At 39.9% G+C, this 18,095-nt stretch overlaps 3 non-coding genes and 4 pseudogenes across 3 annotated transcripts; 3 read left to right on the forward strand and 4 right to left on the reverse strand.

Annotated features, from left to right (window-relative positions):
- Window positions 1-2,570: 2,570 nt before the first annotated feature.
- Window positions 2,571-2,721, forward strand: LOC119571399 (annotated as a pseudogene).
- A 603-nt stretch (window positions 2,722-3,324) lies between these two features.
- On the reverse strand, window positions 3,325-3,437 carry LOC119571395. Its single transcript, XR_005228589.1, has one exon. It is a non-coding gene; the product is annotated as a U5 spliceosomal RNA (small nuclear RNA).
- A 3,002-nt stretch (window positions 3,438-6,439) lies between these two features.
- On the forward strand, window positions 6,440-6,603 carry LOC119571398. Its single transcript, XR_005228590.1, has one exon. It is a non-coding gene; the product is annotated as a U1 spliceosomal RNA (small nuclear RNA).
- Window positions 6,604-7,241: 638 nt separating this feature from the next.
- LOC119571394 lies at window positions 7,242-7,353 on the reverse strand (annotated as a pseudogene).
- A 1,547-nt stretch (window positions 7,354-8,900) lies between these two features.
- On the reverse strand, window positions 8,901-9,019 carry LOC119571393. The gene has a single exon (XR_005228588.1). It is a non-coding gene; the product is annotated as a 5S ribosomal RNA (ribosomal RNA).
- Window positions 9,020-9,812: 793 nt separating this feature from the next.
- On the forward strand, window positions 9,813-9,931 carry LOC119571396 (annotated as a pseudogene).
- Window positions 9,932-11,130: 1,199 nt separating this feature from the next.
- LOC119571397 lies at window positions 11,131-11,247 on the reverse strand (annotated as a pseudogene).
- Window positions 11,248-18,095: the final 6,848 nt, after the last annotated feature.

Raw genomic sequence — 18,095 nt, forward strand, 5'->3', positions numbered from 1 at the left:
TGTGCATTGAAGTCTCCCCCTATGATCACTCGGTCGTGTGCTGCGGAAGCACATACCTGGCTGATGTCTAAGCTACTACAGTGTGGCCTGCTGTACACGTTTGTACAATTTCAGGGTCCCCCGGCCAGTTGAATCTCGACGGCAAGAGATTCAACATCTTCTCCACAGTGCGGTGCATCGGCTATTGCGGAGCAGGGAATTGTTGCCTTCACCAGGGTCATCAGGCCTCTTTTGCCATCGGAACGTGGCAGCGCGTAGACGTGATACCCTGAGAAGCGAACAGCTTCCGCTGATAATGTCTCCTGGAGCATGACGATGTCAATGCTCCTTGATCGCACTATTGCGTGGAGGATGGCACTCCTTGAGGAGAAGCCACAGATGTTCCACTGCAGAATACTTAGATTGCGTGTCATGATGTTACTAATTGATAGTTACATCAGAGACATCGTCGCATTCGGGTTGACGGTCGGAGTCTGACAACTCCATTGTGAGATCCTCACTGCTTGAGGACTCTCTTTCGGCTGTCAGGCTATCCCTGGATCCACTGGGGGGTGGAGAGCCTTTGGTAGCTCTGACTTTTCGTCTTTGGCTTTTTCTCGGGCCAGGCTGTTTCTGTGCATTGGCTGGCCTTGCCTGGGCAGGCTCAGCTTCTTCTGATCCGCCTCTTCCTCGGTCCTGGACAGGGATACTGCCACTGCTGTGACCACAGCAGTGATCAGGATCGACATGTCCCCCTCGTCGAAGAACATGTCTTCTGGGTCTGGGGGGGACCGTGTGGTGCTGTTGGAACCTTTCTTCCTGTGGTTCCTCTGCACTTGCTTCACTTGGGGGAACTCCTGATTGTCGGAGATCTCCGGTTTCGGCTGGGGGGCAGCTTCCTTCCTCTTAGGAGGTCGGGAAGCCTTTTCGCTTTTGTTCCTCCCCAGACGTAGGTGCCTGGGGGGGCAGGAACAAAGTCTGGTCGCTTTTTAGCAACCTCTTGCCGTTTGAGGGCCGCCTCTTTCCTGACAGAGCAAGCCAGGCTCCAGGCGTGATGCCTCTTGGCACAGTTAGGACATTTGGCTGTTGTGTCCTTCTTTTCTTCTTTATGTGCCTTGATGCACACCTCAGTATTGTGTGCCTTGCTACAGACACCACATTTTGGCTTGGCTGTACAGTTAGCCTGGTGGTGTCCGTACTTCTGGCACTTGAAACACCGAAGTGGTTCAGGCACATAAGTGCGTAGGTTGTAGGTAACCCAGTTACCCAGATCAAGGGTGGAGCTTGGGGTACCTTTCATGGTCACCAGGACTTGCCTGGTTGGAGTCTTCCCCTTCGACAATCGGGAAGCCTCCACGACCTGTGGGTGTGATGTTATCACCATACTGAATATTGGTTGTGAGTGTGCCCGAGAAAATGTTTCTGAGGACTTGTATATGTTCTCTATATTTAAAAGGTGAAAAAGCATGACGTTGGAAGTTTTGAAATCTCGATTGGCATATGGAAGTTTTCTGAATAAATACCAAAACATTGCTTCTGGGGCAATGCTTGTATTTTTTAACCAACTACCCAAAAAAACCCTTTTTATTAAAAATGTACCGCGCCCAAGAAAATTCACGCAGGGCCCCAATTTCACACCCAGACCACCCTGCACACCACACACACCCAACACCCACACACACACAACACCACACAACACACACACACACACACACACACACCCCACACCACACATATGTCCAAGGTCTATTACTATATAATATTTAGACCTGTATATCCCCGCACACGCTGCCCAACGCCCATGTCTACTACACTCATAACTCCGAGATACTACTTAAAAAAGTACGCGCATACACTAACCCACGCACACGAACATTTTTCGTACATTTTCTGTATTTGCAATCAAAAAAAAGTACGTGCATATATATATATTAGATAGATATTGCAAAATAGAAAACGATCATAAAATTTTTTACTCAAGTATACCAAAAAACTATTTTCTTTCGTTTTTTTTTTCCATATAATTTTATTATATATATATATTATATATATATTTATTATATATATCCCAAACAAAATTTTAACATATATTATATTATTATAATATATTTTAATATATTATAAAAGGAGAAGAGTATTGCGATATTTGATATTGTCAAACGAAATTAGCAAATTTGAAAAATGCATATCCCTGTGGGGCATTTAAAAAATTTAAATATTAACTTTCTGCAAATATTTTTCTCATGTGTACCACCTGTATTTATAGATTTAAAAGGGTTTAGATAAATATTTGAGGCATGGGGGTTTTCATATTATAGTAATTTACAAAATTGCCTAAATGTCACGAGATGATAAAAGTAGAATAACCGAAGTACGTTGGGAAAAAGCTTCTTATATACTAAAATTTTGGGGAAATGATGGATAGTTTATCCTGCGTCTTTGTTCACAAAGACAGTTTAAAAATATAAACAAAGTGTAGTTCACTAGTAAATCTTCGTAAAAAAAAAGCCAAATTTTGATTTTGTTTTAGGTTACAGAGCGCGTGGGCTTCTCATAAGTGTGAGCGTGGGTCAGCGGTGAGTTTTTTTAGCATACTTCCTGGCACAGGAAACCGTGTCAGAAAGGCGGTTCCCCCAGGCGAGGCCACCATTGCACCCGGTGGCGCTGCCCCTCGATCCCCCAAATGGGGTTAACTCGAGTGCGCAATTTTTGTTAGTGGGGACTGCGTTCGCGCTATCCCCCTTTTTGCACGTGTTATGCAAAAGTAATTCCTCATAGACCCCCCCTTAAAACATTACTGAGGTAGTTTCTTAAATGGTGTACTCTCTTCATATTTTCTTTGATTTCCCAGGATTTCATTTCCCCCCCCCCCCATAGAAGGAAACTTCCTGAGATACTTTTATACTGGAAAATTTTATGAAACTTGTATAATTTTTTGATTTGTTTTTAAATTATCTATAAATATTCAAACTTTGGATTTGTAAAAATCAAAAATACTATCTTATCATATTTTATGATAAATAAAAATTCCCACAAAATTAATATATATTTGTGGAGTTTCTCGAATAGATAAAAATGAAAATTATATATAGGTAGCCCACAAACGTGTTTTGTATTTACACACACACACGCACACGCATGCGCATACCAATTGCACGCACACCACATACCGCCGTCGCGCACACACACACGCACACTTTTATAAGGGGAAAAAAATTATTTTTTTAGCCGAGGATAAAAAGGGTGAATCCTATGTATCTTAGCAAAAATGGAATAAATATGCGACATTCCCCTTACAAAAAGAATTTTTTAGAGTAATTTTATTTTTGTGTAAAAGGGGATTTTAAACCCCACCGAATGGGCTATAAAAAAATTTTGGGTAACTCATTGAGTTGTTCCCCTCCACGGAAATCTTTAGAAAAAGGCGAAGATTTATGCTTTTTGAAGGAACCGATTTGGAATTATGGAAAGCAAATTTTGCCCCAACAAAGGGTAGCTGGGATTCGTAAGAAATGGGCAAAAGATATCTGAAATAAACACTATTATAATCCATATGCAAGCTTGCCCCCCCGGGAAAACGATTGTTTTTTATTAAAAAGGTTAGCACGCTAAAAAAAATGTGTTATATATTTACTTTAAACCCAAAATTTTAAAAACAAGTATTTTTGAACATAACAAACTTAAAAATTTGAATGAAACATTGCTTATGAGGAGGAATATTTTTTTTAAAATCTAAACCAGGGAAATAAGGGTTTTAAAAATACATGAACGTTTTTATTCCCGTTTTAGATTACTTGTAGGCCCTAGAATGTGCAGCCTGAATTTCTTGGGAGATGCAGGGGAATGAAAATAGAATTTAGTTTAGTCCCGTGCCCTGATTTAAAATTAGTGTTGTTTTAAACTATGTATAGTATATGCATTATTCCCCTCTTTTTTTTAGTGAAACCTTTGATCAAATAGGTGTAATTATGTAAATATTTTAAAGGGGGCAAAGTAGTCCCATAAAAAAATCAACATAATCAGCATACAAAAGGTGAAAAGCCTTGTTTAGAAAAAGACTCATAAATGTATTTGTAAAAGGGGGAATGTAAAATGTGAAAGTATGATCCCTTTATAGGTCATTTATAGGGGGCTTTCCCGGGTTTTTCTCGCCGAGATTCTGGGATATTTCAACCCGATGAGGATGTTATGAAATCCTCTAGGGGGAAGGCTCTAAAGTGTTTGCTTGAGAGATTTGATGACCGTTCTGATGGGTTTCCCGATGTTGATAGGGGGCCACAGGCTGAGGGGTTGAACGTCGTCCACATGAAGTGTTCAAAACTTTTGAAAACCCTACAAGGAGGAAAAATAATCATATTAAAAGGTGTAAGTTTTCTTTTTTGTGGTTTTAAAAATAAAAAGAGTACCTGAAAGTGTTTGATATCTGTGCTTATATTTAACGAAAATTTTTCATGATTCAAATGTCTAAGAAAAATATCCATGAAATCTTTTTTTTTTTTTTTTCGGACTTTTACTTTTACAAGCATACGGTTAGATAAAAAATTCTTTGTGTACTATTGAGCCATTATTATCATAATTCATTTTCGCTCCCAATTTTAGTTTGTATTCTATTGAAGTTATTAATTACCCCCTTTATTTCTGTCCCCCTTTACTTCATTAAAAATTGTGATTGGTACAGCAGTAACGCGAAGCTGGATGAATGGGAAAATCGTGTTTAACAACAAACACGAATCTGGGTTTATGTATACCATCCCCTTGAAGTAACCATAATAATGTGTAAACGATTAGTAGAACATTAAAAAAAATTTCGTTTTAAAAACGGAAACTAATAAACTTAACCCGGCAAAGGAATATAAATCGTAATTTGTCAAATGTTAAATGTTAAACATTGTAAAAATTATATCTATAAGCTTGGCAATTGTGTTTAGTGGATCGTGTGATCAGGGGTTTGGTTCTCTGAAAATTCGAAAATAGTAGTTTGAGTTTACGTATGGAGGGTATTTCAACTTCTATTAAAAACCCATACTGCATTCTTCATCTTTTTCCTTGAAAATTTTTTGGGCTTAATGTCTCATGAGTGGGGAAAGGGCTTTCACACTTCCGATTTAAAATGATACTAACGTTATTGATTTTGCATATCAACGGTTTTTTTTAAATTTCATGTTTAAAATCCCCCCAGAAAGTACTGTAAATCAACCCCTTTAGGTGTGCAATACCCCCGTCCCCCGGGAAAATTCCCGTTCTCAAAATCCGTTTAATATCGCGTGTTTTTTTAAAAGGGGGGGGGTGGTGTTACGCCCAATATGTTTACATATTGCCTAGATTAATTTCATTTCTTCCCGACACCGACAAAGAGGAAGCAAATGTTTCCCCCTTTTTTGAAGCTTTTTAAAATCACCTTTTGAGAGTAGCACTATCAAAAATTGAATGCATACACACTTTACAATTGGTTCCTATTTATCAAAAAAGGAATGGAAAAATGAAAGATTATTTTCTTTGAAAACTTTTAGATAAAGGTTCTGGTGTTCTGTGGGGAAGTGGTTCAAACCCCTTTTTTTGATTTTTAAAAAATGTTACAATATGCTTCTATCTTTACTTTATAACACGTAATGAAGTCAAGTGTACGAGTAAAAATATTTTTCATTTACAACCCCTTTTTATATGATAGTAATATTTTGATAAAATCCGTGTCAATGAGTTTAAAAAAATTATTTTTTTATCTTGATTTTAAGTGATTTAAACCCATGTACAGCGACCCCCTTTTCATTGTTAATTTTTTACAGAAAAAACAACACATAATGTAATATAATGTAATTCCAAAAAGTTTGCAATCCCCTTTTGGGGGGAATGGATCAGGTTTGGAGTATGTATTATCTTTTTGTTATAATTTGACTTAAAATATTGGAATATATTTTCCTGGAGGGGGTGACCGGCTGATCCGCGGCTAATTTGAGCAGCCCCTAGCATTTCCCCATTTTTCAAAAAATCGGTAAAAAAAATTTTAAAATTAATTGACTATACCCTTTTCTGAAAGGTTATACCCAGTGTTCATTTAATCGTCTGAAAATTCATTTATCGGCTGTATTCCCTCGGTATTTATGGAGGAATGTGGTGTAAATGTATGTACACCACATCTTTGATTCGACTGCCCCCCCACCACAAAAAAAAAAAAAAAAAAAAAAAAAAAAAAAAAAAAAAAAACGCAACATGCTAAATCTATAGAAAGACGAATTATTGCGCGAAAAACTTCTTTTTAAACCCTATGATATGTAAAGGATATTTCCATTTAAAAGTCTTGAGGGGAACGTTTTTTTCTTTTTTAAAATATTTTGAAAAAAAAATTGGGAAGTGTTTTCACTAAGAGTTTCTTGGAAAATAAAGATTTTGGTATTTGTATAAATGTTTTGATTGTGTAGGTTCGAGTGTGAGCGTGGTGGGTCGGCGGGGGGCTGTTTTTTGCATACTTACCTGGGACAGGAATACCGTGATCACGAAAGGGGGTTTTTCCCGGGCGAGGCTCACCATTGCACTCCGGTGGCGCTGCCCCTGCGATTAACCCCCAAAAGGGGTTAACTCGAGTGCGCATTTTTTTTTTATGGGGGACTGCGTTCGCGCTATCCCCTATTTTAACATCGTTATACAAAATCCGGGATCCCCTTTTTTCTATCGCATACAAAAAATTACAAAAAACTACCCCTCGTAAGTGTTGCCGAAGAAAGATTCTTTTTTGGGGTAGCATTCTAAATGGGGTTTTGGTTTGATATATCCCATAGATTTATGATTAATAACCCAAAAGAAAAAAACGTCCCCGTGGCTCTTATTTATTCTCGTAAAATTTTCGTAAAATACTGGACTATAATCTTGTAATCCTATATTAGATTCCCGATGGCCCTTCAGAAAAAAATCAATTCGAAACATGGGCACTATTTTTTTTATTATTATTATTTTTTAAAATAACTATCACTAATTATAAAAAAACGTTAAAAAAAAAATTTTTTTTGTAATGTTTTTGTCAGTAGCTGCTTAATTTGTATATTAATTTGAGGCGTACTCTTGTTCAAGAATTATTTATGTATTTTTTCCCTTAAATTAATGTTAACACTTCCTAAAATTTCAAGGGGTGGGTTTTTTGATGAGTTTGGGTGGTATGAATTCTTAGGGGGTCTGAAAATTGAAGGGGGTTTTGAACAAATTTTATTTCAGAACTGAATCCCCTTGAAATATTAAATATATCAAATGTTTGTCTTGCTATAATTTAAAAAAAACCCACGAAATGGGGTATAGAAAAAAAAGTAAGACTCATTGAGTTGTTCCCCCCCACGGAAAACTTTAGTAAAGGCGAAAAATTTTTTCTTTTGAAGGGGAAACGAGTAAATATACTTTCTTCTTTCTTTTTTGGATTTTTTTGGGTACAGCCAAAGGCATGCGGGCCAGGTTGTTAAGCCAATGGGTCCTATTTTTTCTATCTCATATAAGGTCAAAGTTTTGTCTCCCTTTAAAAAATTATTACTTTCTTATTTTTTTTTATTTGACAATAAATTTTAGTGAAAACTAGTTTTTTTTTTTTCTTAAATAATTTTTTTTGTTGTTTTTGTGGTTGTAATTTGGGCATATTGTGAGGATTGGTTTAGTTTAGGGTTTGTGCACTGCGGGCATTGTGGAGGGAAAAGTTTTTTCAATATAGGGAGTGAGGTGGGTAATCTTGTACGTTCCCCCAAGGCGGGGCCCAAAACCACCCCCTCCCTTCTCTCCCTTTCCTTTTGGGGGTGTCCCACTTCTTTTTTTTTTTTTATTTTTTTGTGAGTTGGAGGCTTTGCCCAGATGTATTTTTCATTTATAAAACATAAAAAACCTAGATCTGTACGACTATGGTAGTGTCCAGATCGCCCGTTGACCCTCTAGTTTCTCACCCGTTTATTTCCTGATCCGATGGCCCGGTACCCCATTACTTATTATTTGTTGGCACCATGTAAATTACGAAAGAATTTTTTCCCCGTAGTTCATTTTTAGTGGTTTCTAAGGATTTAATGCTTTTTAATGAACTTAATGAATAGAAAAACAAATATCTATCGTGGTCTCGATAGTGCAAAAACAAAAGGAAAAAAATTCAGCAAGAAAAATCGATGTATGATTTGGCATCTGAACTTTAGTTCACTTTCAGTCGCCATACACCCGCACCCACACCCTTTTGTCCGAGCCGCGGTATATTATGAAAAAAAAAGGGGGTGTTTTTAAAAAGGATCTCTCTGAACCCCCTCGCGTCCTCCACTTCCGGCGCCAGACCTTGGGTGATGGAAGCCCGGCTTCCTGATAAAAAAAATTTTGGGTTTTCCCCTGGCGCTAATTTTACGAACCGGGTATCGATGGTAGAGGATCTATACCCACTTTCCGCAGGTCTGGGGCTGGGGGCAAAGGGGGCCCAATCCACTATTTCCATTAGGTGGGTTGGGTCTCGACCCCCTTTTCGGGATACTCAGGGGGTAAGTGGCCGCGTCAGATTTGGAGGGGAGGGACTCCGACTCCACCGAAGACCTCGATCCGAGTGCACTTCAGGGCTCCAGCCACACGCAAACGGGTTTTTGCACAGCATCCAAACCCTTTTAAAATTGTTCTTTAGCCGAACCCTACAGATTGCCCTATCTACTTTATACCTAATTAGGGCTTTGTATACCATTAGCAAAGACTGTCTATCAGCTCCCCATTTATTAGCAGAAATGCACTTTAATAAATTCAGTGCTCTTTGACATTTATTTTTTAACTGACCAATGTGGTCTTTCCAATTGAGACTACTATCAAAAAGTAGCCCAAGAATTCTCAAATAATATAGTATGTACTTCTATTAAGCGGTAAGTCGAAGAATACAGTGAAGACACACCACTGACAACTAAATATGAAAGACATATTTAGCATATATAATAAAATGCCAACAGCATCTGGTGTTCCCAGGCGGTCACCCATCCAAGTACTGACCAGACCCAACGTTGCTTAACTTCGCTGATCGGACGAGAAGCGGTGCTTTCAACGTGGTATGATCGTTGGCAAAGGACAGAGAAACGTTAGCCACTTTTGTCTCACTACTCGTCATTTTTATACATTCTAATATAACGTATATTTTAGTTTTGCATCAAACTTCATGACCATGACATTCCAGTCATAACATGAAGATCTTTTCCATAATGTAAACATCAATCACAATCGACCACTATCGGGAATATTGGCAATTCTAACTCTATTGTCACCCCTTTTTACTCATTTATCGAGCTGTGCAACTTTGTAAAGAATATAAGGTGTACAAGTATGATAAGAAATTGAGTAATATTACATTTCATATAGTTTTCAAAGTGTACTCATTATACTGCATCTCTTGCACACATAAATGATATAGTTAACCATAATAAATACCGATTATTATTGAATCTTAAACCTTGAGTGCTTTCATAAAACATTTTTTCCGCTATTGTTGTTGTTATTATCATTTTTTGTATTTGTTTCATTATGATTATTATTCGCATTTTCCTTATTATTCTCATCATCATTATTATTAACTTATGATAATTACTGTCATTAACACAGTCATGCTTTTCGTCGGTTCTCTCCCACGCGTATAGCATAACATGACAGAGATTTATTTACGGAAATAGAATCGGCATAAATAAATATCGCATGTTCTAGTTTGCATAAATGAATAGTGACCCTTAATTAGATTTACTTGCATGAGTGATCATGTGTTACTGCATGGCAGATAAAAAAATTTCCAACAAAAGAGAGAAAATATCAGTGTAGATAAACTTCATTTTATGTCACGCATATATTGGGATGCTTTTGACACATACGCCAACGATCATACCACGTTGAAAGCACCACTTCTCGTACGATCAGCGAAGTTAAGCGACGTTGTGTCTGGTGAGTACTTGGATGGATGACCGCCTGGGAACACCAGATGCTGTTGGCATTTTATTATGTATACTAAATATGCTAAGCATTTATATACAAACTATTGCAGCTCCTCTTATATCTGTAAGAAATTGAATGGAAATTATGCTTCAGTCAATAAGAAATAAAATAAAAGTCATCGCTGTCGGAAAGAGGAAAAAGAATAGGCAGAAAACGGATAGGATAAATCGTACGAGTAAGGAAATGAAACCCAATACTGCATTCTAAATACTAATAGATTCGCGGCAGTTATGGAAATAATAAACCTGAAATAATAATGATATTGTGTTAGTAATAATCAATTAGAAATGATAAATATATAGTGAAACTTAATCATGATTTTTTTTCATTAGACTATTATCTTTACTACAACCATTTTATACGTATTGTTATTTTGTAGATACCATTACGGATATGATTATTACTAACACAATTAATATCCTTATTATTACAGCTTCAATCATTTTTCTTTATAATCTGCCGCCAAAATCTGTTCAGTGTCAGAAACTTAATAAATGCTTAGAATGCAGAATTGCACTTGCTTTATTTACATCTATGAGTTCTCCTGTTCGTTTTCTTTGTATTCTTCTCTCCGAGGGTGATGACTTTTTACTCTAATTCCTATGGACTGAAGTATAATATCAATTGATTTGTTCACATAAATGTAAGAAGAGATGCTACAAATAATCATGAAATACTTAACATATTGTTACGCCGACCGCCTCGTCTCTCTGCCCCCAAACACAAGGCAGCTAGGCAGACGGCGTGTTATCCACAGGGTCGTGAACACTGAACAGCAAGAGGCACCGAGCACCACAGCGTCCCAGAACACCAGGAGGGGAAACGCCAAGTGGCGAGGCAGGGCACGAAATAAACACAAAGTTACAGACTTTCCTTTATTAACACAAGTTTTTACCTGTACATTTTTTGTATGGGCACAATACAGGGGGAACCAGCATGCCACACTGCACGATACAGCTTATAACAGGGCAACACAAAGTTTATATCAGGTCACAAAGGCACACTCGAGGTCTTCACGGGAGCAGCACCCAACCGCGTCTCCCTCTTGGCTTGTTCCTCCGCTCACAGCCAGCTGCGTCATGTTTGCCCAGGTCCCTTTATGTTAACACATGCCCAGGTCATCCTTATCATGTTAACACATGATTCGCACAGAGACAAAGACCCACTGGCGTAGCAATATCAGTGTATATAATAAAATGCCACAGCATTTAGTGTTCCCAGGCGTCCCCCCATCCAAGTACTGACCAGACCCAACGTTGCTTAACTTCGCTGATCGGACGAGAAGCGGTGCTTTCACGTGGTATGATCGTTGGCATATGTTTATTTAACATTAACCATTTTTTATTAATATAATATTTATTATATTAATAATATTAATATAATGTATCTTGTTTTTGCATCACACTTCATTACAATGATATTTCAGTCATCAATGCATTAATCATCACTTGGCAATTTGAACTCCCAACTTTTAAGCACCTGTCGTAAGCTTCTTCCTGATTTTTGATTTATGCAACTCTAAAGAATGCAGGGTATACAAGTAAAGTATAAGATAATGAATAAATAAATCTATGTACACTTGCACATCGTTACTGTAAGTAGGAAAAGTTAAATAATATAGATGATAATAAACAGAAATTCTGATTATTATTGAATCTTGAGTGCTTTCGTATAACTTCTTCCTGTTACTTTTGTCTGTATTTTTTGTTGGTATTATCAGCATTTAAAATTGTATTTGTATAATTGTTCCTAGTAATTTTATCATTATCACTATCATTAATTAGTCCTTTAAACATGTGATAATTGTTGCTTTAAAAAGCATTATTGTTATGGTAATGAAAATAATGATGCTACTATAATCCTAAAAGTCATAATGATGATCACTTTTATGATACTGGTTCTAATATTGATGATAATTTGAATGAAAATTGAATAGAAGTGATGTTGATAATACTGGTTATGATTGTAACCCTACTACTAATCATCATCATCAAGGGGCTAACGCCGACGGGGGCACATGGCCGCATCCACCCTTCGCTTCCAGCCACGAGGATCCCTCGAGGCGAGTCTCCAGGCAAGCCCACGGCCCATCTCTAATTCCTCGTGACAGGTCTCGTCGAGCTTCCCAAGCCATGATCTGGGTCGTCCCACAGGTCTCCTCCACCCAGGGTTGTCTCGCAGAGAGACAACCTGGTGGGCAGGGTTGTCCACAGGGAGACGAGCTAGGTGGCCATATAGCCTGAGTTGGCGATCCCGGATTATGCTAGTAACAGGTCCCATACCAGTCTCACGGTGTAACCGGCGGTTGGACACGCAGTCCTGTCAACTGTACCCCATGATCCGGCGAAGGGACTGTTACAACAAAAGGCATCAAGGCGAGACTCCAAGACACTGGATAGCGTCCAGGTTTCCTTCCATAGAGCAAAACTGGCAGTATCAAGGCCTTGAAGACACGCAGCTTGGTCCTTCTGCATAGGTACCGACATCTAACGCTCTCTACTGACTTCCTGGTCTGATAACCCAGAGATATGGACTACGCTACCAAGGTATGTAAAACTTTCTGTAACTTGAACGTCCTCGCCGCAAGCACGGACCGACTGAACGGGTTCCCCTATCAGGCCCCCAAAGTCCTGAATCTTGGTCTTGGTCCAGGAGACCTCTAGGCCTAGGGGCTTTGCCTCATTGCTAAATGCATCAAGAGCCACCACAAGTGACTCCAGGGTCTCGGATAGGATGGCAACATCGTCGGCAAAGTCAAGGTCTGAGACCTTATTGCCTATTGTTGCTCCACACTGACTTTGGCTAGTAGCTCTGCCCATTATCCAGTCCATACAGGTGTTGAAAAGTGTTGGTGCAAGGACGCAGCCTTGCCTCACCCTTGAATTAACAGGGAAGAAGTTCGACATACCCCCACCACACTTTACAGTACCAGTATAGAGGCTTGCTATCAGGCCAATAATCTGTGTCGGAATTCCCCTGAGCCTCAGGATCTCCCATAACGATTCCCGATGCACCGAGTCAAACGCCTTCTTGAGGTCGATGTAGGCTGCAAGCAACCCACGACCAAACTCACGACGGCGTTCCACAATTACTCGAAGCGCTAGTATACAGTCTATTGTGGACTTGCCAGGAGTAAATCCAGACTGCTCCGGTCTCTGATGCCTCAGTAGGTGGTTGCGGATCCATTTCAGAAGAATGTGGGCGAGAACCTTGCCTGGTATGCTGAGCAGTGTAATGCCACGGTAGTTGCTACAGTCCCAATGATCCCCTTTCCCTTTCCAGAGAGGGATGACCATGCCTCTTAGCAGGTCAGGGGGAATGGTATCAGACTGCCAGATGGCAGTCAGGACTGTATGCAGGCCCCGAGCCATAGGTTCACCCCCAGCCTTTAGCTGTTCAGCAGGGATATCGCATATGCCTGCAGCTTTCCCACTCTTCAGCTTGAAAATCGCCATCCTAACCTCTGTTAGGGTAAGAGGTTCCTCGCTGATGGGTGGGTCCGGCACAGGCACTGAGACATCACTTGCATCCAAGCTAACTGTTGGAGGGTCTACCTGGTACAACTGTTCAAAATACTCAGCCCCAAAATTCACGAACCCCAACATGATCTGAGATGATCCATCCATCCGCTGATCGGACTGCAGTCATCTGTGAGGAGGGCTTAGAGTTCAGCTTTCTCAGGGCTTGGTAGGCAGGGCGAAGGTCATTTACCAAGAAATGGCCTTCGACCTCCTCAGCAAGATTCCTGATGAACTGTTCCTTGTCCCTTCTCAGCAGTGTCCGAGCCCTACGCACCATGGAACGACGCAAGACTTGATTCTCATTCAGCCGAGCCTTGCGACACGCTTCAGTGGCCTCTAATGTCTCCAGGGAGATGGAATTCTGCCGTGCCCTCGGGCGTAAGCCAATGGACTCCTGAGCTGCTTTGAGTTTACGCGCTTGAAGAGTTCCCACAGAGCAACTGGGTCTGTCAGGTTGTTGAGTTCTGTGAATCGGTCAGAGACTGCCATGGTGAACCCACGGGCACACTCCCCCTCCCTTAGTCTGTCCAGGTGGAACACCTTTGGGTGGCCACTGGAGGGACGGGGAGTTTTGAAGTGGACCCGCAGGGTAGCCACAACCAGCCTATGGTCGGTGCCACAGAACTCGGCACTCCGGTAAACCCTGTAGTTCTGGAGGATCCTCCATCGCGTGCTAACAAGAATGTGGTCGATCTCCTTGGCCACTGTACCCGTATCGCTGTACCAAGTCCAGCGATGCGGGTTGGAGCGCTGGTACCAGGAGCCAGAGATCCTCATTTTCTGGGACCTAGCAAAGTCCCGGAAAAGGAGGCTATTCTCGCTGCTGGGATCACTCCTGAGCATGGGGGCCGACAGACATCTCGTAGCCAGCTCGGTCACAGCCGGATACCGCACTGAAGTCGCCCAGAACAATGCGAATATCTCGCCGGGGCAATTGTCTGCCACAGATGCGAGTTTGGCATAGAACGCCTCTTTCACATCAATTTTATATACATCGGTAGGAGCGTATACAGCAATAAGAGACATGAAGCCAAAAGCATGCTTCAGTCTCAATGCCATAATACGCTCATCAACCGGTGTCACCTCAACTACCGAGGGCTGAAGTCGGCTGGAGATGGCTATGGCTACACCCTGGAGGTGGTGACCATCGCTGCGGCCCAACCAGTAGTAGGTGTAACCACCCACACTGATCGTGCCGCTACCAGGTTATCTCACCTCTGAGAGGGCAGCCACCTCAACTCCCAGTCGCCTCAATTCCCGCGATAGCAGAGGTACCGCTCATCCTGCCGCAAGGACCGGGTGTTCCAAGCGCCTACCCGGAAAGCACGCCTGAGTTAAGCCTCGGGTGTCACTCTGTGTGCACGCCATCTCTGCCGCCCCCGCCGACACAGCCCCTAATAAAGGGGTCGGCAGGCTGTGGGACCGCTAATAACTAATGAGACAGTAAATCAATAATTAGATGAACAAATGATAATGGTCATGGTAAGATAAAACATAATAGTCCCTTGTGACCATATATATATTAATGATGATACAGATAATTGGATATCTATGATGATGATGATAATTATAGCTAAACCAAATGCCGATAGGGGTGAAGAGTAAATTATTAGGCTACAAGGTCACATGTTTTCGAGCCTTTTCACTTATCTTAATATGTAGTTTCCTGTTGTGCAAGTTTTTCTTTGGAATATTTTCATATTGTTTCTAAATCGATTTCTATAATGACCCGTCCTACCATGAGTTAACTAATGATAACCAAGATGGCCTCAGTAAACCGCCGTTTGGGATGACATATACCATACTGGTGCAAGAAAAGGAAGAAGTAAACGAGCGTTCATGAAATATAGTAAAATGAATATAGCACCTGTGTTTCAGGTGGTCACCCATCCGAGTACTTAACAACATCGCTGGTGGGATCTTAACCTTTAATACCATTTGCTTTTGCTATTTCACTTGGTTAAAATACTGCCGCAAATTTTGATAATTTTATGTTCATTATTCTTTTTCAGATATTATTATTATTATTATTATTATTGTTATTATTATTATTATTATTAATAGTAGTAGTAGTAGTAGTATTAATAACTTCCATCTGTTTTCTGTCTATCCTTCTCGCTCTTAGCAACGGTACATTCACCTTTACTGTTTTACTGCTGATTGAAGCGTATTTTTTTATGGAAATATGTAAGGAGCTGCTGTAAACTCTTGAGAAATGCATAAAACATACAGCATATATAATAATATACCAATAATTTTTAGTCTTTTTTTATCACCGATTCATTTATAAAAAAGCGCTATAAAGCTCCTAATCAATGTTGCCGATCCTGAGCTTTCTAACCGAGATCTAGGATTTTTCACTGATCCTTTTATATATATATATATATATATATATATATATATATATATATATATATATATATATATACGTCCATATATATTGGACGTATATAAGTGGCACAACGGCGTCACAGAACACCACGAGGGGGAAACGCCACGTGGCGAGGCAGGGCACGAAATAAACACAAAATGACAGTCTTTCCTTTATTTACACAAGTTATTTACCCGTACACTTTTCTATAGGCACAATACAGGAGGAAACCAGCATGTCACACTGCACGATACAGCTTATAACAGGGCAACACAAAGTATATCAGGTCACAAGGGCACACACGAGGTCTTCACAGGAGCAGCACCCAACTGCGTCTCTTGCCTTGTTCCTCCTTGGCTTGTTCCTCCACTCCTCTACTCACAGCCAGTTGCGTCATGTTTGCCCAGGTCCCTTCATGTTAACACATACCCAGGTCATCCTTTCCATGTTAACACATGTTTCGCACAGAGACAAAGACCCACTGGCATAGCAATATATATATATATATATATATATATATATATATATATATATATATATATATATTATATATATATATATCTATATATATATACAGAAATATTAACACATGCATGTACATATATGCATATATAATACATATATACATAAGAATATATACATAAATGATTTATATGTATATATATATATATATATATATAATATATATATATATATTATATATATAATATATATACCCACATATATAAATAATTACATGTACACATACTGAAATGCTTATATACATATTTATACACATATATAGACATATATAAATTCTTTTACACACATACACACAGACACACCCCATATATATATATATATATATATATATATATATATATATATACATATATACATATATATATATATTATATATATATATATATATTATGTGTGTGTGTGTGGTGTGTGTGTGGTGTGTGTGTGTGTGGGGGTGGTGTGGTGTGTTGGTGTATATATGTGCTATGTGGGGTGTGTGTGTATATATGTGATGTGTGTGTGTGTGTGGGGTGTGCACACACACACACACACACATATATACACATCTTATTCATATATATATATATATATTTTATATATATATATTAATATATATATAATACTGTACTTATACATACATATATATATATGTTGTGTTTTGTGTGTGTGTGTGTGTGTGTGTGTGGTGGTGTGGTGTGTGTGTGGTGTGTGTGTGTGTATGTGTGTGTTGTGTATGTGTGTGTGTGTGTGTGCGTGCTTATACATATATAGATATTGCTACGCCAGTGGGTCTTTGTCTCTGTGCGAAACATGTGTTAACATGAAAAGGATGACCTGGGCATGTGTTAACATGAAGGGACCTGGGCAAACATGACGCAGCTGGCTGTGAGCGGAGGAGCGGAGGAACAGGCCAAGAGACGCGGTTGGGTGCTGCTCCTGTGAAGACCTCGTGTGTGCCCTTGTGACCTGATAAACTTTTTGTTGCCCTGTATATAAGCTGTATCGTGGGAGTGTGACATGCTGGTTTCCCCCCGTATTGTGCCTATAGAAAAGTGTACGGGTAAATACCTTGTGTAAATAAAGGAAAGACTGTCATTATGTGATTATTTCGTGCCCTGCCTCGCCACTTGTCGTTTCCCCTCGTGGTGTTCTGGGAAGCTGTGGTGCTCGGTGCCTCTTGGAGCTGCTCAGTGTTCACGACCCTGTGGATAGCACGCCGTCTGCCTAGCCTGCCTTGTGTTGGTGGTGGCTGAGAGACGAGGCGGTCGGCGTAACAAATGGTGTTAGGAGTGGGATTTTGTGATATTTGATCAGTGAGATGCGCCGATTTTATCATGTTGTCCAAAGATGGCGGCAGCCATGAGGGAGAGGAGGCTATGACTAAGGCAGGCACGAGTGAGGTGAAGCCGAGCCTGACGTCACCTATCGAATTCGCAGAGGGCGAAAACGACCGTCGGTTGTCCACGTGGACTGGCTGTGGCGTTACCATGGAAGCCATGGTGAAAAAGAAGATGACGTTTTGCCCCAGTAACGGTGATGAGGCGTGGCAGACGCTGACCAAGATGAGGACGAGCATTTGGACGGTGAGGGCGATGGTGCTCCTGACCACTCCCAAAAATGAACTGGAAACCCATCATTGATCAGCCCAGTGATCATTCCATATCTAAAATGGATGATACAGATATATACATGTGTACCTATATTGTATTTCATATAAATATATATTATAAAAATATATATATATATATAAATTTTATATATTTAAATTT

This window comes from Penaeus monodon, unplaced genomic scaffold (assembly GCF_015228065.2).
Source record: "Penaeus monodon isolate SGIC_2016 unplaced genomic scaffold, NSTDA_Pmon_1 PmonScaffold_6113, whole genome shotgun sequence".
Classification (NCBI taxonomy): domain Eukaryota; kingdom Metazoa; phylum Arthropoda; class Malacostraca; order Decapoda; family Penaeidae; genus Penaeus; species Penaeus monodon.